This window comes from Myotis lucifugus, unplaced genomic scaffold, assembly GCF_000147115.1.
Source record: "Myotis lucifugus unplaced genomic scaffold, Myoluc2.0 scaffold_163, whole genome shotgun sequence".
Lineage (NCBI taxonomy): Eukaryota > Metazoa > Chordata > Mammalia > Chiroptera > Vespertilionidae > Myotis > Myotis lucifugus.
In genome coordinates, this window is record NW_005871211.1 from 89,515 (window position 1) to 111,406 (window position 21,892).

At 34.1% G+C, this 21,892-nt stretch overlaps 1 pseudogene; it reads right to left on the reverse strand.

The window, feature by feature from the left end:
- Window positions 1–91: 91 nt before the first annotated feature.
- LOC102435544 lies at window positions 92–21,638 on the reverse strand (annotated as a pseudogene).
- Between the last annotated feature and the right edge of the window lie 254 nt (window positions 21,639–21,892).

A 21,892-nucleotide genomic window follows, 5' to 3' on the forward strand; every position in this document is an offset into this window, starting at 1 on the left:
AAGGAGTCTTCTTTCCTTCTGAAGGTTTTGTCATTAACCAGTCTTCTACTATTAAACTTATATGTCTCATTGAGGCAAACAGTTTTGAGACCTTGCTTTTAAAATGGAAGAAAGCTGAAGTAGCAGGCATTCGTGATAGTATATGTCTGAGTTCTCCGGGCAGATTGGTGGCCTTGCCATCTCCATCAGCCATCTTGTCCTCTGTTTTTATGACACACACAGCACTTCCCATTTCATGTCATGGACAGCAAAACAACCCAAAGGAAGATAGTCAGGGAAGCTCTCAAGGGCTTACACACCTGGGCTTACCAGGAACCATTTCAGTAATGGCAACATTACCAGATTTCAAGAATTTGGTGCCATCTCCCAGTGTCTTACCAGTCTCAATCTTCTTGAAGTCAGCAAACTTGTGTGCAGGGTAGGCTGTTTGACCATCCAGCTCAGGAGAGCCAGCATTAGTTTTACGTAGAAGGTTCAGAATAATCATCTGAGGCATGAAGCCAGCAGCCTCTACTGCTAGGTCTTTTTTGCTGCCACCAGCCACATGGCCATAAGGAGCATCTTTGTTAGACATTTGTTGACATTGAAGCCCACATTTTCCCCAGGAAGAGCTTTACTTACAACTCCATGGTGCATTTCAACAGACTTTACTTCAGTCGTAACATTGACTGAAGCAAAGGAGACCCAACATGCTGAGTTTGAGAACACCAGTCTCCACTTGCCTCATAAGGACATTACCAGCACCACCAATTATGTAGACATCCTGAAGGGGCAAATGAAAGGCACTTGAATTGTAGGAAAATATTTGAAATTATTTTGAAAGGAGAGAATAAGGCTAAAACACTGAATAACTTCAGGACAATTAAACCAGTGAAAGGGATTGTATAGCTCATTTACAGTGAAATAAAATAGGAGATTGAGGAAGTAAGTGTGAACATTTTAAGGGATTATAATAAATATTAGGTGGGCTACCTGGTCCATCAACTTCTTAGATTATGAAAGGACCAGAACAGATTCACTCAATTTTCCCTAGCCTAAATGAATTTTTAAAATGTGATAATGACATAAATATGGAAACTATGGTCTCTTCAGAACAAGTCCTGATTAATGTTGTGAAGTAAAGGAGAAAATTATAATTCTGAGTGATGGGTTGGTCAGGTTGGCATGACACAGGAGTAGGAAGGGCTGAGAACATTGATATGAATTAAATGGCCTGAAAGTAATGAGAAAATTGTCGGATACTTGTGCACAATGTACCTTTGTACTCACATTTGCTAATGAAATTGCTAATAGAAAGTTAAAGGGTGATTTGCTTATGATAGGGGATATGGTGATGCAATTCTGAAAGGCTTATATGTAAAAATATGTCTCAAAGTAAAAATTTATGAATGCAAGTATTGTGTACTAACGCATTACCCCTACCAGAATAGATGTTATATCTGAATGGGATAATTTTTCAATACCTAAAAATTAAGAAGAAAGTCATGCCAATCTGCTCACTTGTTTAAATGTGGTCTGCCAGATGGAATTCTTTGGCATTACCAAAATTCACTCAAATGGCTAATTTAAAATAATATAAAATATTTGGGTTTTATCAGGAAATTTTACTTTATTTAAGTTTCACCTGTATTAGTAATCCAAAATTCTTGTTTAATATTTCAGTGTTATCTGTGAGAAAAGCTGATGGATCTTGGAGTGTAACAGTAGGCTACAAAGGATTAAACATAGTGTTGCTTCCATAGTGTGCAGAACCCAATATGATTTTAACAATTCAAACTGTGCAACATGCTAAAGAAAATCAGTATTCTGTGATCAATTTGTTTTGTTTTGTTTTTTCCAATTCCTATTTCAAAAGAAAGCGAAACTAATTTGTATTCACGTGGAATGAAACTGAACAAATACTGTGTTCTCATACAGATATATAGGTCCTGCTGATTACTGACAAAATCTGCTATGAAGAGACTTAGAGTTGATTAAATTAAAATACTGTTAATGCTCAGATTGATGATACATTGTTGACAACTCAATCTGAGGATCAAGTGGGCTAAACTAAATGCTGGTTAATCTTATGTCCAACAGAGGCTAACGTAGAGAGTAAAGCACAAATGGCAAGATTCTTTAAAAAATTGTGTAAACTGGAGACACTAGAGATATACCTCAGATAACCAAAACTAAGTTATGTTCTCAGGGAGCTCCTAAAGGAAACTAAGAAGAATGAAGATTGATTGAGTTGGTGGTTTGTGGAGAAATCCCATACCACGTCTGAGATTTTTACTGGTCCCATTTCACAAAAATGCCAGGGAAAAAGATGAATTTTAATGATATGTAAACAGAAAACACTCAAAGTTTCAAAAAAAAATTCTAACCCATACTTTACCCAGCCTAATCCTGGGATGGTTCCACCCCAAAGCTCAAGTGATATGAGAAGTATCGGCCACTTGCACTGAGGCTGCCGAGAGCCTTTTGTCAAAGCTCACATCTGCCAGCTGACATTAACTGCTGGGAACTTGGGGCAGAAATTTGCCTGAAGCTGTTGCCATATAAATTCCAATTGAAAGGCAATTTTTGGTCTGTTACTGGGCTTCAAATGAAACTGTTTCTGCTATGGAAGGACATAAAATTATTTTGAGACATGAACTACCACTCATATCATGAATTATGTCAAAAAAGACTTCCAATATGAGAGGGAAACACACAGAGGAGTTGGAAATGATATATTAACAAATATGCTACAACACTACTCATTTCATGCATGAGCAGGTGGCTGCCAGACCTTGGGGTTCAATGTTAGATGCACCTGAGGAGTTGTCTCTCTATCTAAATGGGTACCTCCCCTAAGGCCCCTTAATAAAGAATGCTGACCAAGCAGCCATGTAACATACGATATTTTACAGGAGGCTTAGTCTGAAATGTAGCTGTATCATATCTGGCCAATGGCTGAAACTTTAAAGAACTGTTAAAAAATAAAACTACTGACCGAGCCAGTGTGGCTCAGTGGTTGAGCATCGAGCATCAACCTGTGAGCCAGGAGGTCATGGTTCAATTGCCAGTCAGGGCACATGCCTAGGTTGCAGGCTCCATCCCCAGTGTGGGCATGCAGGAGGCAGCTGATCAATGATTCTCTCTCATCATTGACATTTATATCTCGCTCTCCCTCTCCCTTCCTCTCTGAAATCAATAAAAAATATTTTATAAAATATAAATAAATAATGAAACTACTAAGTAAGCAGAATTAGGAACAGTGTTCCTTGTAGCATCAGAAGAACCACATAAAAATAATAAAACAGTAGAATCTTACACCAATTTTTAGGTAGAAGCCAGTGGATTGGCAAAAAAATGATCCTTAAACAAATAGAATATGAAAGAAATCACAGTATGAGGCACTATTGTTCTGGGGAAAAGATTATGATTTTGAAAAAAAAAATCAAAGTTATACATAATGAACTGTGTGTTTGTATATGTCACTATTTAGTTAAATTATAATATGTTGAGAACAATACCTAGATATAATGGACTTATAATATCTTCTGTGCCCAACTTATTGTAGTATTCTCTGTCCAAGATTTTGAGAAAAGAGGCCACAATAAAAATAAAGAATACTTAGCACACTAAAATCAACATTAGTTTAGGGAAGACGTGGTGGGCTCACTGGAGCCCAATATTCTTTCATACACCTATGGGGAGTTCTTTGGAATACTCCAACTATATTTGGGAGTGACAATTAGCCTTATAACATTCTCACATGCACACTGTTCCAGGAAGGACTATCTAGGTGTGCCCCCCTAGAGGGAGGTGGCAAAGCTCAGGAAAATGGTCTTTGACTTTGGCAGAGGAAAGTACAAGAACAAAGTTGTGAGAGACTTTTGGCCCCAGTATGCTATGGGAATACATTTATGGAAAGCATATTTTGCATAATTACTCTTTTTACCTGTCAAAGCACCATGAATAAACTTAAAAAACAAACTTACCCAATTCTGCAGTTAATCAGCACTGATATCTTTTAAACTTATCTAGGATTTTTATCAATGGAGATAAGAGAGGGATTATTTAATGAAAAGGTCTTTTGAATCTTTGATGAGTTAATAGAGTCTAAAAAAATGAAATTAGATTCCTTACAATGTTATAAAAATTTGCAAGAGCAAATGTTTTTACCTTTACATTTAACGCAAAATTGTTAACATTATCAAAGTGGAGAAATGACTAGCATTCATAATTTAAAATCAACCTCATTAATATAATGTAATCAATGCTAAGAAATTTGAGAGATTAGATCCCTCCTTTTCATCTTCAAAGACACTGCATTCCAGTTTAAGCAGAAACCTGCCCATTTATTTTCGGCATTAAAAGATATTATGCTTCCAGACATACCTACATTTCTGTCAGCTTATAGATTTACTTAACCAATTTAAGATTTTGTGGCTTTGCAAATGCCTATTCCCAAGTTTAGACTGTGTATACAAAGCCTTATTTGTTATCCTATGGAATAGGTGATTTCAAAAGTTTTCTAGAATATATTAATTTATATAAATTGCATGAAAGTAAATTTATTTTTGTACTGGTTGTGCTTATTGATGACATATAACATTTTTATGTATAAGAAAGAATATGTATCAAGTATTTTATCTACTTATACCTTCACTTCCATTTAAAATTAATTTGCTAACATATATGGTTATTATATGTTGTTACCACAAACCTGTGCTTTAAATGCTAACAACATCAAAAAAGTTAAATGGAAAAAAAAAAACAAAACAAAATTGAGACAATGATGCTTTTTCCATAAGACTGATAAGTGAATTCTATTATAAAATAGATTTGTTTGGTACAAACTTCAATTGAACTAAAGTCTTTCTGAGATTAGAATTAGAATAACATTTTAGAAATATAAATAATAATGGAATCTGTGTATGATGCTACAGTTTTTACAAACTAAGCACAAAAATATTCAAATTGTCATCTGTATTTAAATATATACCTTTCAAAAATAAAGTTATTCTAATATTATAAATGGAACATATGTTGACTTTTCAAATTGGTGCTTTACATCCTATTTTTTTCAAAATCAAAGAATAATTTTATGATAAGCATATTAAGCATTTTGTAAAGCAAATAACATAATAATTTGTGTATCCATAAAAATTAACAACTAAGGATGAATTTTAACTAACCAAATATTTTTAGTTCAAATAAAAAATGTCCTTCATACCCTAGCCGGCTTGGCTCAGTGGATAGAGTGTCAGCCTGCGGACTGAAGGTTCCAGGTTCGATTCCGGCCAAGGGCACATGCCTGGGTTGCGGGCTCGTTCCCCAGTAGGGGGTGTGCAGGAGGCAGCCAATCAATGATTCTCATCATTGATGTTTCTATCTCTCTCTCCTTCTCCCTTCCTCTCTGAAATCAATAAAGAAATATATTTAAAAAAATGGCCTTCATGAAAGAAAAATGTTATATCCTATAAAAATGTATGTGTAGAAAATATTAAATTTTTACTTTTATTGTAAGGACTAAAAAGAAAAGTACCTACTTGGTAAGGTTATCATTTTCTATTCATTGAAATCACAATGAAATGTACATTTATAAAATAAGATGATGCAGTGATGGAAAATGTAATGTTACGCCAACCCAAAAGCCGTGTTATATTTGTGTCATAAAACTCAAAACATGTCAAAATGTGTCTCCTTTTATATTTATATGAAGTTGACTTATGAATTGTTTACAATTCACCATAATTTAAAAGTTAGTTTTCCATGACATTCATTACCAAAACAATTGTTAAGGCTTCCACTGAGCTTTGAAATATTGCAATTATGCCCATAGGACCCAGCACACAATGTGCAGGTGAAAGTTCAGATTCTAAGCAACAGAATCATCTATCAAATTAATTTTTGTATTTGAATTTGTCCAGTCATTTTAATCAATGGATAATTTAAATTTTAATCATTGAAATTTAAAAAGAAAATGACATTAAGTAGTATAATATAGATAGATGAAAGACATAAACTAGATGATAGACTGGGAAAACTTATCTTAAAGTCAGAAGAGATAAATAGAAACATTGAAAAATAAATGAAATGTAAGTTAACAGATACAATCATAGCATTTATGCTTAGCTCTAGTATACATCCGAAAGAAGCTAGTTAAGAATGAAGTAGTTTAAGGAAATGTGAAACTTTGTTCTGAACTCATAAAAGACATGGATTTTAGAATCCAGAAGCATCATTTCCAGGCTGGCGGGTGGGGGGGGGGGGGGAAAGGATGCCACAAAAAGATCCCCAAATAGTCCACAATAAGGGAAAGTAAGGGAAAGTACGTACTACTTTTCTTTAAGCATTAAACACAAAATCCACTTGCTGAGCCTTGGTCAGTGGGGCTCAGTTTGTTGGACACTATCCTGTGCACCAAAAAGTTACCCATTCGATTCCTGGTCAGGCCTCATGCCCAGGTTGCTGGCTTGATCCCTAGTAGAGGGCATGCAGGGGCAGCAAATCGCTGTTTCCCTAACACAGCGATATTTCTCTCTCTCTCCTTCTCCCTTCCCCTATTTAAACAAACAAACAAAAACAAACAAACAGCTGTGTGAAAGCTATAAACAAACAACAATAAATAAATAATGGAAAAATTCACTTCCTGAAATTTAAAATCCATTCTTTTTTTTTAGGCTCAATTGGCAGAAACACTCAGTATATCAATCCTTTTTACAAAAATGTGTTTTATATTTGAGGTGTTTCAAATATATTTGTCCTTTTTCTTACTTGGTTTTATTCTCTTTTATATTTTACTAGAGGCCTGGTGCATGAAAATTCATGCACGGGAGTGGGGGGTTCCCTCAGCTCAGCCTGCCCCTCTCACAGTCCAGGAGCCCATGGGGAGCAGGCCTAAGCTGCTGTCTGGCCTCCCTCTGCAGGGGGTAACCAGGCTGATCAGGGGAAGGTGCTGCCCTCATCACCTCACTGCTGCTGCCACTGCTGGCTGTGGCGGCTATGAGGCTTGAGGCCCAGGCCTCGCAGCCACCAGGCTTATGGCTGCCTGAGCCCACGGCTGCCTGGCAGCTGGTGTGGCTTTGTCCGGATGGACATCCAGATGGATGTTCAGAAGACGTCTGCCCTAATTAGAATATTACCGTTTTATTAGTATAGATTTTTAAAGGTAGAAATAAGTGGTGATAAGTTAAATTAATTTTTAGGTTTCAGTTTTCTTTTTTTTTTTTAAGCGTATAGCTTTCACACAGCTCTATGACAAAAATTAAACATCACTTGTTGAAATTTTATGGGTTATGTTGAGGATAAGTTATTACTTTTATACCTAGAATTCCTTTTGGAGCAATTGTGAGATTTATAGAACCTGCTTTATAAATACAGTGCCTTCCACTCTTTTTCAAATATAAAATTTATACCCATGCACAACTAAATTCTAAGAAGTATCAGTTTTGCTTTGAATAAAACTAAACTGTGTAATAGAATTAGGTATTTCACCCTATAGTTACTTATTATATATTTACTATGTCAAACACTATTCTAGGTAATAAGGATACAGTAAGAAAAATAAACAAACAACAACTTCTGTCATGGAGATACATATTTTATATTCTAAAATGTACTGGAACTTTCTCTCTCTCTCTTTTTTAAATTTATCTTTATTGTTGAAAATATTACAGATGTCCCATTTCCTCCCGTATTCATCACCTCCTCATCTTTCTTTCTTTCCTTCTTTCTCTTTTCTTTCTTTTATGAGAAGGACATATAACATTTTTCTTCAAGATTTCTCAATTTACCTATAAATTAATAAACATAAACCTCATTGGCCATATACCAATGTATTCTGTAGAATATACATTGTGTTCTGAAAGTGCAAACTTTGTCATGGAATATGTACCTATCTCAAAAACTGAAAACCTAAAATAATGCAGAAGTCATACAATTCTATGGTAGAAAATTATTCAACAGATTCAACATTTGTTTAATACAAATGGGTCTTGATTTACTACATGTAATGGCCTATTCAATTGGCTAACATGGCATGTTTAATTTCAGAGCTTATGGACAAGAAATATGCTCTCTGTTGTTGTTTTTTTGTTGTTGTTGTTGTGGGAGATATCCAATACTTAAAGCTCTTAATTCATAGAAAATTAATTATAGAAACAGGATTTGGGACTTGCTAACTAACAGATTATGGAAACTTGCTTTTGTCATTAAGCAGGTGGTTAGCACCATTCTGCATTTTCATAGGCTTAATATACATTTTCCTTCTCCAGATCCAGGAGAAAATTGTTATAAATAGTCCTGGAAAGAGCAATTAGGAACAGTAATTTATTCTCCATGGCATTTTATTAAGTTTTACTAAACTCAAATGAGTCTCATAAGAAAACGATTATAATATTTAACTCATAATTTCTAACAAATTCGATTACATGATGGCTTCCTTAAAATTCTAACATAAGAATAAGTAATACTTAATGCAGTAAATTTTTTTATGTAAGCTTATTGGCCTTTAAATTATTTTGTTTCCTTTCTTTTTTTTTTCTGCTGAGAATTAAGCACACAGTCCCAATTCAGGAGGTATAGAATGTGTCTATTTTATATTTCTTATATAAATATCTATGGTCCTTGTTAGTCATCAAAATTAAAATTTATACTGATTTAGTTGTTAGAGCCTGAAACAAGACTTTGAAGATTTTCACTTGAAGATGGATTCTAGTGGTCATTTTGAGATGAAAATCTTAGATATTTATTTTAAAAAATCGGTAATAAACCTAGATGATTTTAAAATTCTTTTATGGCCCTATGGTTTTAGTTATTAAAGCAATGAATTTCCACAATGATTTTTGTTGAAAAATTGTATCAGTGTTCAGAGAAGTAATTTAAGATGTGGAATGTGTTCTTCCTATAAAAAGCTGTCATTTTAAAAAATCTTGTGCAGTTACCTTTTGTTCACTGCAACATTTTGAGAATGAATATCATGGAAACAGTTTATATGAATTCAATGTAAACATGTGAATGTAAGTGAAAATCGACATAAGTTGCTATTAATCAGAGAAACAAAAAACATTTAAAAATAAATATCTCAAAGGTGAAAATACTTAGGACTTTTCTCTTTCTCAAGATGTTATTGAAAATAAAAGGCCCTTGTTTAAAACTTCCTATATAATAAAAGGGTAATATGCAAACTGACCCTAACAGCAGAACGACCAGGAATGACCGGTCTCTATTACATGCACTGACCACCAGGGGGCAGATGCTCAATGCAGGAGCTGCCCTCTGGTGGTCAGTGCACTCCCACAGGGGGAGCTCTGCTCAGCCACAAGCTGAGCCTCTTCCGCCTCCTTGGCAGTGCTAAGGATGTCCGACTGGGGCTTAGGCCCACTCCCCATGTGGTTGGACATCCCCTGAGGGCTCCTGGGCTGCCAGAGGGATGTCTGACTGCCAGCATAGGCCCCCTCTACCAGGGAGCAGGCCTAAGCCAGCAGGTGGACATCCCCCGAGGGCTCCCGGACTGTGAGAGGGCACAAGCTGGGCTGAGGAACCCCCCTGAGTGCATGAATTTTCGTGCGCCAAGCCTCTAGTATAAAGATAATTTCTAGTTAGGTGTGGGAAAGATTTCTAAGGAAACATTCACATGCATTCTATAATATCCAATGACACCATGTCATCTCTTCTGAAACTAGAATTGTACATGGGCCCTCTGTGCATTGGACCAGAATCTGGCATAATCATTAACCGTATCTCCAGGTAATCTGCATAGTTCAGGTGTTGTACAGCAGAGTAGATGTATGACAGGGCAGGACCTGTTTATAAGGAGTGTGGGTGGAGATCTTGAATGGAGTAGTACATGAAACAAACTGATATCTTATTTTTTTAATTTTAAGTGAAAAATTAGTTTGGCTAGGAATACACATGAAAGTGTCTGATAAGTGCCCCTCTTCTTAAAATGAAAAACATAAAAATTTAAATCTTATCAACCCAGATAGTCTGATTTGAATTTGTCTTGAATCTCTGATGACTTATTTTGGCTCTAATGATCATATACACTTGGGATTTAAATAGGAGGATCTTCCTGATTCTCTCTCATCATTGATGTTTCTATATCTCTCTATCCCTCTCCCTTCTTCTCTCTCTAAAATAAAAAAAAATGTTAAAAATAAATAAATAAATAGGAGAACATTTCAATGCTATTCACCTTAAAATATTTGTAATATTGTACTAGGTGGTTTGGCTCAGTGGATAGAGTGTCACCTGTGGACTGAACGATCCCAAGTTTAATTCCTTTCAAGAGCACTTGCCCAGGTTGTGGGCTCGATCCCTAGTAGAGGGCATGCAGGAGGCAGCTGATCAATGATTCTCTCTCATCATGATGTTTCTATCTCTCCCTCTCCCTTCCTCTCTGAAATCAATAAAAATATATATTAATATATATATTTGTAATCTACAAAGATCATGAATTTTCATTTATTTTACAATTTGTACTATGCACCCAGAATCATGATATTAAGTAAAATAGAGGTGTATTGCCCTTCATAGGTTATAATTAAATTTGGAAAGCAGATATAGCATTCATATTTTATTATATAATGTTCTTTAGCATACAATTAACATCATTGAATATTTTTCTTATTTTTTATGTCATTGAAAAATAAAATGTATCTTCACTTCATTTGACTTTGAAAATTCATTGTTTAAGCGAGGTCTTTTGCACATGAGTTTTATAGGCAAGCATGGTGGTGGTGTTTTGTTTGATTAAAAGGTATTGTCAGAGAAAAGTATGCGCTAATGCAAGATCTCGCCCCTAGTGGGTTGTGTGTGTGTGTGAGTGTGTGTGTGTGTGTGTGTGTGTATGCATGTTTTTTTTTAATATTACCAATCCTCAATATCCTACCCTATAAAATGGAAAAAATAAAATTCAAAATTAGTATAAAGATTAAATAAAGTACCCCGTATGTGACATGAACAATGGGTGTTTTTCCTTAGAAGTAAGTTTTATTTAGATTAACAAATGTGTTTTACATATTCATAGAAAAACTATAGAGCAAGAAAGTGAGAAAGGCTAACATGACATTTTGCCAGGTTTCTGCTACATGTCAGGTTCCTTAAAAATGGCATTCCATTAAGCATATTGCTAAAATGGCTATTCATCAATTTTTTGTGAATAATAATTGCATTTAGAACTGAACTAGTTTCTGTGAGGGCAGGAAATGGTATGTATGTATGATTTGGTTCCTGCTCAAATGATCAGGATTAGGCATATGACATATTCATATAACAAAGGGCATAAATGAAAGGACATGTTCAAATTCAAAACAAGGGCATGATCAATAACAACCATTACTGTGATGGATAGAAGAAGTCATTAGGAGTATAAGTAGCTTAAATGATGCTTAGAGTTTCTGAGACATAATGGAATCATTTGACTTCCAAAGCTATAATAGAAAAGGGCTTTTAATCAAAGAAGTATTTATAAGTGTATCCCTTTGAAATTCTGCAAAGTTAACAATTCTCTGAGTGAGCAGTAAAGTAGTAATTATTTTAATCAACAACGGTTTTCATGACTGTAGGCTTCAAACCTACAGTTAGGGACATAAAATAACTGTATTTGGTAATTACACTTGAGGCCTTTCTTAAAAAGTGCATCAATCAAAGTGTTCTTAAGTGAAAAATAGTTTATATATAATAAAGGATGTTATATTTGAAATGAGACACAACATGCATTTTTTATTAGATAAATAATTTGGTTTTGAACAAGAATGATCTCTCTTTTGTGTTTTAAATATGGATTTTCAATTCTGAGTACACTTCAAACATGTTTTAAGGAATAATGATATGAAGTTTTTCAGAAAAATCCTGAATCATTTGGAACACTTAGTTTCCAAATATTTATTTACATTGACAGTGTTTTGTGCTCATGACGGGAAAGAGCATTTAAAGTAATAGTGGTTGGGACAACTACCAGAGAACAAAGTGATGAACATTCTCCAAAATAGCCTTCTCAACTCAGGATTTTGAGAAAATCACAAAAAAAATGAAGATGTTCATTCATACTTAATGGTTAGAATATGCATTTCATTTTTCTTTTTATTGAATTTATGGGATGACCCCTGTTAATAAAATTATACAGGTTTCAGGTGCACAACCCCACAACATAGCATCTGTACATTGTATTGGGTATTCACCTGACAAATGAAAAGTATAATGGAACTGAAGGTTTATATATAAACCTTCTAAAATCATTTTAAGACATTAGTTTCATTAAAACCTGAATTAACTATTTAGTCATCCTTATATATGTATACAGTAAGCAAATTATAACACTTCTGCATTATGAGGAGATTTAGAAAAAATCACTTTTATTATTATTCTAGCTTGCTATATACTCCTCCACAAAGCAAAGAATTCTCTCAGAAAACAACCCAAAACTTCATAATTATTGTTTGTTTTATAAAGAGGAAAGACTAAGCTTTGATTTAGGTAAGAAGCTTCAGTAACTTTACTGTATTTTCAGATTTATCTGATGAAATTAAAAGCAAGTGTAATTTTGAATGATTACTTTTTCTATTTTAGTTTAATAATTCCAAATAACTACATGATATACTTCATTTTATGACAAAAATGAAGAGTTCAAGTTTTTTCTTTATTGCTTTTATTTGTATTTTATGTCTCTGATAAAGTAGATATTAGCTGGACCTGTTTTATTCACTTCAAAATATATGTAAAACATTTTAAGTGGATAATACAGCAGTTCTACATCAATGGAATCCTTACATCCACTTAAAATGAATGTAGAGCATGTTTAAGATCAAGGGGAGAGCACGGATAAATTAAATTACAGTTTAGATATTTGCTTAGCCTAATTTTTTCACAAATATGTTATTCTTCACTTCCAGGGTTATACCAGTAAATATTATTTCCTCTAATTTTTCTCATCTGCAAAAAGGAAGGAATCTGCAATACATTATATGAATGAAAAAAACTTTCCTCACATTTTCCAATTAAGTCAGATTCCCTTAAAGAAAAGCTACAATGTCTGACATCAAACTGTTTTCTGTAACACCATTCTTTCCATATTTAGCAAATAATATCCAAATGACTTTGTATTGTTATTTGCCAGTTTAAAAATCATTTTAAACGCTTAGAACTGAATGTCAAACTGAAATTTTTGAACGCAAAGCCAGAAAGTAAAGGGTTCTGTATGAAACCCAGTTATACTTGGGTCATGCAAAAACATTAAGTGAGGAGGGAAACCAGACCCTTTAGAGGGCCCATCACTGCTGCATCAGAGGAAACCATCCATGTGTGGTGCTATTGATGGGATTTCGCCTGCTTTAGAGTTTCAGCTTTTCAAGGGCAGTTTACTTTCAGTTCCCACCTTAACCAATCAGAAAGACTGTTGTTAGTAATATGCAAGTAATTGTAAATATTTTAATGTGTATATGTATACTAAATATGGCTACATCATCTTGTTCAGAAAGGCCAAATTACAGATTATGGTTTTTCCTTTCCTGAATCTTTGTATTCCTTCTCTTTAATTGTGTTCCTATTTAAAGAGCTATTTTTATCCTGCTGAAGTTATAACTTATATTTTCACAAACTGTTAGTAAGAGTCCTACCCTAGCCGGTTTGGCTCAGTGGATAGAGCGTGGGCCTGTGGACTGAAGGGTCCCAGGTTCAATTCCGGTCAAGAGCACATAATTGCAGGCTCCTCCCAGCCCGGGCCCCTGGTCAGGGCTCATGCAGGAGGCAACCAATCAATGTGTCTCTCTCACACTGATGTTTCTCTCCATTTTTCCCTCTCTCTCTCTTTCACTCTCCTTAAAAAAACAATGGAAAAATATCCTCAAGTGAGGATTAACAAAAAAAATAAAATAAAAGAGTCCTAATAACAGCAATGACATTAAAATCCTTATATTCAGAACTAAAAAGCAGACTGACTTCTATTCTTGTAGACCTTAGTAAAAATTCAGTGATGAAGTTAGCTTTTCATGCCTCTTCCCTAATATTTTTGAATGTCAGTGATCATTTTTAAATCTCTTCATAATGCAGAAATGTTATACTTTGTTTGCTCTCTACATAAGAATGACTTAATGATTAATTTAGTTATTACAGCAACTGTATTCTTAAAATTATCTTAAGATATATATATATATCTTAATTCTATTGTACTATTCCTTTTTTATAACAAAATTGTGTTGTTTTCTAAATGTATATACCCCTTCCCTACTATGTTAATACTATTTTAAGCCAAGGTTATAGCAACTTTCTAGTAAATACTATATGAGTTTTGCTCTTTTCCTCCACAAACTGCCCTAATGTGGATCTTTCAATTGGAAGGTCTTAAATCTAAGGACAAAAAATACAAAGGTACTTAGCACAAATTTCATTCTCCTGAATGAATCAGAACGTCACAAAGGAAGTGGCTTTCCCCTTGGCAGAAAGGTAACCACCCATCTAGCTTCTCAGAGCCCGTCTTTGGAACTTTAGATTGGATCTAAATAGAAATAAAAGAGGGTGAGAGTGGACCTCTGAACCAGGAGGTCACAGTTCTGTTCAATTCTGGGTCAGGGCACATGCCATCATTGAGGGTTCAGTTCCTGGTGGAGGGCATGCAAAGGGTAGTCAATCAATGATTCTCTCTCATCATTGATGTTTCTATCTCTCTCCCCCTCTCTCTTCCTCTCTGAAATCAATTATATATATATTTTTTTCTTTCACTCTATATATCTATATTACAAGTATATATAGATATATAGAGTGATATATATATATATAGATCTATGTATATATATATATATGTATGTATATATATATATACATATATATATATATACATATATAGAGAGAGAGAGAAGAGAAATACTATTGCCTGAAATATTCAAATAATTCAGGTAAAATGTGTTTCTTTTTTTACCTTAAATTTATGTAAAATATAACATATACTATGTAATCACAATTTTCCATATTATTCTGTAGATATACTTCTAATACTTTTGTCTGTGACTGAAGGTACATAGTTTTTATTAACTAAATATATTAAGAAAATATACTTAAATTGTGAACTCTCCCACCTCTGTCTTGTGAATAATTTCATTTACCCTCATGTCTGTAATATTACAAATGCATTTCTTTAAAATGCGTTATCTTTCACTCTAAATTTCATGAAGGAAAGCAAGTAGTTATAAATGCCACTAATCAACCTTTTCTTCACATATGTAAATAGTTTAAATAAGGAAACATGAATCGTGGCAGTGAACGGTGTTTATCTCAGCCATTTCACAGCAATGCATGCCATCTCCATGCAAGCAAGTGAGCATAAATGCTACAGGCTTGTGTGATAAACTCTCAACCCTCCCGCTGTAGCATGTTCACTGCATAGATGATCTACGTAACTTTCAAATCCTACGCTGATACCTGCGATTAAGTTAGAATGATGTTACATATTCATTTATTCCAGGTCAGCAATTTGGTCTGGCCTTCTGAAAAAAGCTCCAAGGTTGTTATCCTGCCAGAAATCCCCGAACAGAAGCCTTAGTTTTCCCATAAATCCTGCAGGTTCTAATCAGTCAGCTTTCTCTGCCAATCAATCTCTCTCCCTTAGCTTTCACACTGTGTGGTATAAGCTGGGGCTTTGACATGGCATTATACTCTTAAAAATAAAGGTTAAGTTTCTTACAGAGTACAGAATCAAACTGAGAAATCTAAGAAGGAATTTTGTCAATCGGAACCCATCCTTCCTGCTGATTTTAAACATGTGCACAGAATTCAGTCACGTTATCAGAATGGCATCTAGACTTTAGGCCTTGTATTATTATTTTTTTTATTATTTAGAAAGAAATACTTTATTAATCCTCATCAAGATAAGTTTTTTATTGATTTTTAGAGAGGAAGGAAGGGACACAGAGAGAAACATGGATGTGAGAGAGAAACATTGATCAGGATCAGTTGCCTTCCACATATACCTGGACCAGGGATTAAACCTGCAGCCAGGTATGTGCCCTGATGGGAATCTAACCCTCAACTTTTTGGTGTATAAAGGATGATGCTCCAACCAACTGACGCACTCACCAGGACAGACCTTGTGTTATTAACATTAACACTTATATAATGTTGAATAATTTGGCTTTTTTGAATTCTGCACTCTGGAGAAAACAACTTTACAGTCTATTCAGCAGATTTTGATTTGTAGAAATTAAATAATTGTAACAATATAGCCTAAATAAATATCACAAATGTGAATATTGAAAAACAAGTACAACAAAGGAAAGAATAAAAATAAATACAAAATCATATTAACATGTTGATATATTGAATATATTATATTTTATTTGTTGTTTATGCAAAACAAGCCTCTGTAAATAGTTAAACTTGTTCTGTGCTTTGATTATATATAAGTGAATAATAGGTAATATATATATACCTATATAGGCTGATTATAGCTTATATTTCTAATACTCTAATATAAATTAATTCTTTAAAGTTGATTGTTTAATAAAAACCAGGTCATTTCCTATATCTGTTTCAACAAAGATCAAGGGCATTAAGACTAAAAAAAATTTTTATTGTTTTTCTTAGAAAAAGTAGAAAAGACATAAAAAAACACAAGAGAATTGAAATGAGTGTAAGAGTCATTTGTGAAGATGAAAAATTTTGAAAGCTGTATTTGTATATTGAAGTACACTAGACCTTCATTGTCCAAAATAGTATATGGTATGCACCAGCAACATGTAGCTAACAGGAATCTGAATGTGGTTAGTGGGAATTGAGAGGTGTTATAAATGTAAAAATACTGACAGATTTCAAAGACAGTATGAAAAGATGACTATAAATTATCTCAAGTTTTTATATTGATTATATGTAGAAATAAATATTTGGGTATATTCATTATTACAATTAATTTCCTCTATTTCCTTTTAATTTTCTATGAGAGAAATTTAAGTGACATACGGGACACATAGTTAAGACTCACATCCTATTTCTTTCATAGTGCACAGCTCTAAAATGTTGCATGGAATTGACATGAATGTGAGGAGGATTTTTCTATTGACCTTCAATTCCTTGTAAGAGTTACTGTGACTATATGTTTTCTCTTGACAAATCATACTTATTCTATGTTAAATCCAGGTCAGTTAACCTAAATGCTAATAATTAAAAATAACTGTATTTAATTTGAGAGTATGATATAAATAATCTAGTTTGACTGCAGATACATCTTTGCTACACTGTCTGATGTGACTGACATATATCTAATTAGATGTCAGTGCTTTACTATATTAAAAGTCATACCTCCATTGAATTATAAAGAAAAAATCCAGGTAGAGGAAATGAAAAATAAATAAGGAAAAGTGTTTTATTCTATCCTTCATCTTTTGGAACCAGAAATATAAAAGAAAATATTTAAGTTTCTGCTTTGTGTCTATAGAGATTTTCTTTGTGAGAACAATCTATTCACTTTCTCTTTTATAGAGCATTTTCTGAAAAGTGTTATGGTAAAAATATATTTTCATACTTACCTTGTCTAGATATTATTTGTCTTAATAAAATTACTTGGGTGTAAGTTATATATTTTAGCAAAGTTTTCTTTTGAGCAACTTAAAACCAAATTCAAACATAAAACCAGGGTTGCAGATGTCAGTGGAAAGGGCTAGGCCTAGGGAATGAGTAAAATAAAGCATTACAGACATAAGCATTTGTAAATAATCATACAGTATTGTGCAAATGCACGATTTTAAAGCTATTGTCATGCTTTATCCTTGCTGCTCTCTTGAAATTTGCTTAAAAGGATTTTAAAATGTGGGTAGATATATTCAACACTTTTGATAAGTGACTTTTATCTATCTTGAAGTGGTTTGTGATGACAGTGACATCTCAGAGTACAAGAAGTAATTTTGCTCTGAAGTAAGAAAAAAAAAGGTGTGTTAAAACACTAAAGAAAAATTTCTCCAGAGAAATTATTTCAAAAAAGAAGATGTTCTACTTATTTATATTCTGATTACTGGATGGTAGTGTTGATATTTTACTCTGTGTGATAATGGAAAAATTGTCTATGTAACTTGCCCAATATTCTATTACTCCAATTTGGCATGACTATTGCTTTTACCTGAAAAATTAGACAGCTACTAAGAATGAGAAAATGAAACTAGTAAGTGAAACCTATTAAAATAATGACTACAGGATAATAATAATTATTGTAGCCTTGAACTTGTAACATCCTTTCTTTGAGATATTATTCAGCAAATTGGACTTAATTCAGAATGTCAAAATACACTTCAAAAAGATGTGACATTTCCATTTATATAGTTGCTATTATACAATCTATTGATATTCATTCCTATTGCCTTTAAGTAAATAGGCCCTTGACATTGACCACAAATGTGAAAGACACATTTTTTAAACATATTTCTTTGGGTTTCCCAGCATAAACTCTCCATTTTGCCTGCCTTCAGACAATACCTTACTGTACCATAGCTACCTGTCTATTCCAAATTCAGTCTCTGTCCCCAATCTTTACTTCATTTCCCATTTCCTCCCTCAGCCCTCAGATGAAATAAGTAGCCATAGAATCTTATGCCCCATTTTTGATATAGGACATCTAACTGTATGTGTAACATCTGTGTGTAGACTGGGACATAGTGATGCGTATAAACTAGGGAATGTGTTACCACCTAGGGAACTTGATTTATACAAATCCTATCCATCTTTCAAAACTCAGCCTAACAGACCTTGCCTTCATTCCCACTCAACCATAATCCCCCACAACGGGATGCTTATTATTCTGAATTTCTAAAGTTTACTTCTCTTTAAGAAACATGACTGAATACCTCTGAGTCTGAATTAGATACTACAGAGGAGCCATGGTAATTGAGATGCCTGCTCCAATGAAGCTAATATTTCTGTGGGGAAGATATATAATAAACAAAAAATAAATAAATTGCAATACAGTTCAACAATATATTGGATACAATAGTATATGTCAGCTGTAGTTATTCGGTTAGCATTATTAGTAACTCATACCTCAGAATGAATTATTTTAGTAAAAGAAGAAGGCTTTATTCTTAACACTGAAGAGAGAACAGTCACACTGACAATATAAGGAGCTCACTGGATTTGAGGAAGAAAGAATGATATTCTTGGAGTTTTAGCAGCGCTAGCAAGAAAAAGCTGCCATAGCAAGGGAGTTTAAGCATCCATAGAGCAATTGTGAAGGACCAGAGAAGGGCACTGGGCCTTTTGCTTGGTGAGGGGTGAAGGATGTTAATATATTGCAGTTGTAGAAGTGGTTTGACCGAATTTGCCTATACCAGAAAGGTATTTCTTAACTTGCTATTTCTAAAGAGTTGGCATGGTAACATTGTTGTCATTGTTGGCATAAATAACTAGTAAAGCACAGAGTTTATGTTTCCTAACATATCTTTTCATTTGTCTGAAAAATTATCAGTGAGGTTTATTAATATAGTCATGTATTTTAGAAATTTTGCACCTTTTTTTGCAGTTTTTTTCTAGTTCCAATATTCTAGAAGTGGGTTTCGGTAAGTAGCAGAAATATGACTGCTCATATCATAATTCATATGAATCTTTCTTAAACAACGAATCTGAAGGATAACAGTACAAGGTTGTTTGGGGAAAATGCCTTAGTGTTGCCAGAATATTGCCAGTAATTTTTAACAAATTTTAACCATGAATTAGTCTAAACTGAATACACACACAAGAAGAGAATACAGTAAGTCTTCTCTTAATGTTGTCAATAGGTTCTTAGAAACTGTGACTTTAAGCAAAACCAATTTTACCAGAGGCTAATTGATATAAACAAAAGTTAAGATCCTAAGGCATATTTCTGATCACAAAAACAACACCAAACTTCTAAAGACTCTATACACTTTTAATATTAAACATTAAAATACATGTGACCTATATATGTAAGAGAGATTAATAAAAGTGAGTAAGATAATTATTTTCTACCCCCTATTTCAGTTCAGGGATAGAGGGAGCCAGAGCCTCTCCCAGCAGCTCTGGGAAGAAGGTGGGACCCCACCCTGGCTGGACACCCTTCCATCCCAGGTGCAGTCACACCACCCTCACTCACTCAGCTCAGGACAACACCCATACATCATTTTGCCTCATTTTGACATGTGGGAGGAAACCCACACAGACATGGGGAGAAAGGGCGACTCCACACAGACAGTGGCCCCAGGAGGAAATATATTCTTCTCATCTATATTATAAGGAAGCGATGTGGAATATAAGGACACTATGTGAAGACCTGCTATACTGAAGTATGGAAAGCAAAAATTTAGTGATTTATATATGTAGATTTTTTCTTTCTCTCTTTATTTTAATTTTTTTGTTGTTGTTAATCCTCCAGGAGGATATTTTTTCTCATTGAGAAACATCAATGTGAGAGAGACACATCGATTGATTACCTCCCACACAGTGCCCCAACTGGGATCGAGCCTGCAACCGAGGTACATGCCCTTGATGGAATTCAAGCCTGTGACCCCTCAGTCCAAGGACCAATGCTCTAACCACTGAACAAACAAGCCGGGGCTCATTTTCTCTTCTTACACTAGAAGCTTGGAGTTGGGAAATGCAGAGCTGGGAAGGAGGTTAGCAGTGCTAACAGTCATCGCATAGTGTCCTATCTTCATCTTCTGCCATTCACTGCAGTTTTTTTCCTCATTTTTCTAAGGTGGATGCCTCATATCCTCATTAAAGACATCAAGATGGTAGAAGAGATATGAGATGGTAGAGGAGATAGCTGTTTGTCTCCTTTTTATGAAGAAAGTGGAACTTTCCAGAAGCCTCACACAGCTCATTTCTAATGTTGTCTCCAAGGCAGGAGCTATGTCACACTGGCCTGACCTCCATGGAATGTGCTTAGGGAAAATGGGATTGTGGGTGAATGACGTCTATGTGAATGACGTCTGCCATTTTCTAATTGTTTATACTGCCTTAAAGGTTATCTGTTGCAAATCAAGCATAACTTAATAAAAGAGATTTTGGCTATGCAAAAACTTACCATCCATTGCTGATTGTTTAGCATCCCTCATCCCCACCCATTCTCTCCAGGTAGTGCCTTTCTGTCATTGTGACAAGAAAAATATCTTCATACATTTTCAAATATTCCTTAGGAGGGTATCACCCACATGAATGCCAATTTAATTAACTTCATATAATAAGACTGGCAACATTGATTAATTCCATTACTACATATAGCTAGAAGGACATTTCATTTTAGAGCTGATCATAAAATAAAAATTTTCACATACACAAAGTGGTTATTAACATTTTTTTTATAAAATTGCCTGGAATTATTAAATGCCTGCATTGGGGAATGAAATAGAATAAAGGAGTACAGAATAATGATAATTAGCATGATAAAACTAGTAAGTCTTAAGTTCATATAGAATTGGTCACTAAATTGTGCCTTAAAATACATGACCAATACGTAATCATCTGAAACATAGCTGAGACTTAATTAGAACTTGAAGTAGGCCATGAATATTCTAAAATCTTTCTATTGCTATTTTTCTCTTCTCCCCACAACTAAACATTAGCAGTGCTTTAATATTGCCTCTTATCTACCCAATAACATAGTCTACTCTCCAAACCCTAGGACTTAATTCCTTCCCAATGTGCCTTTTCTGTTCTTACCTTTCACCCATCTTCACTTTCTTCCTTCCATCTTCACCTTCCAATTTTTTTTCTCAGCAATGTCACAACGTAAATGATTTATTTAGTTTATAATATTTTATTTTCTAAAAATTAGTTATATTAGGTCTCTCTAGACTACTAGGGTATTACCAAGGCTGTGTGTATGTGCAAAGAAATAAATTCCATTGGGGCAATTTTAGCCATTAGAAGCAGTGTAGCATGTGCATAAGTTTACCTTGGTATCATTTGGGTTTTAAGAATATCC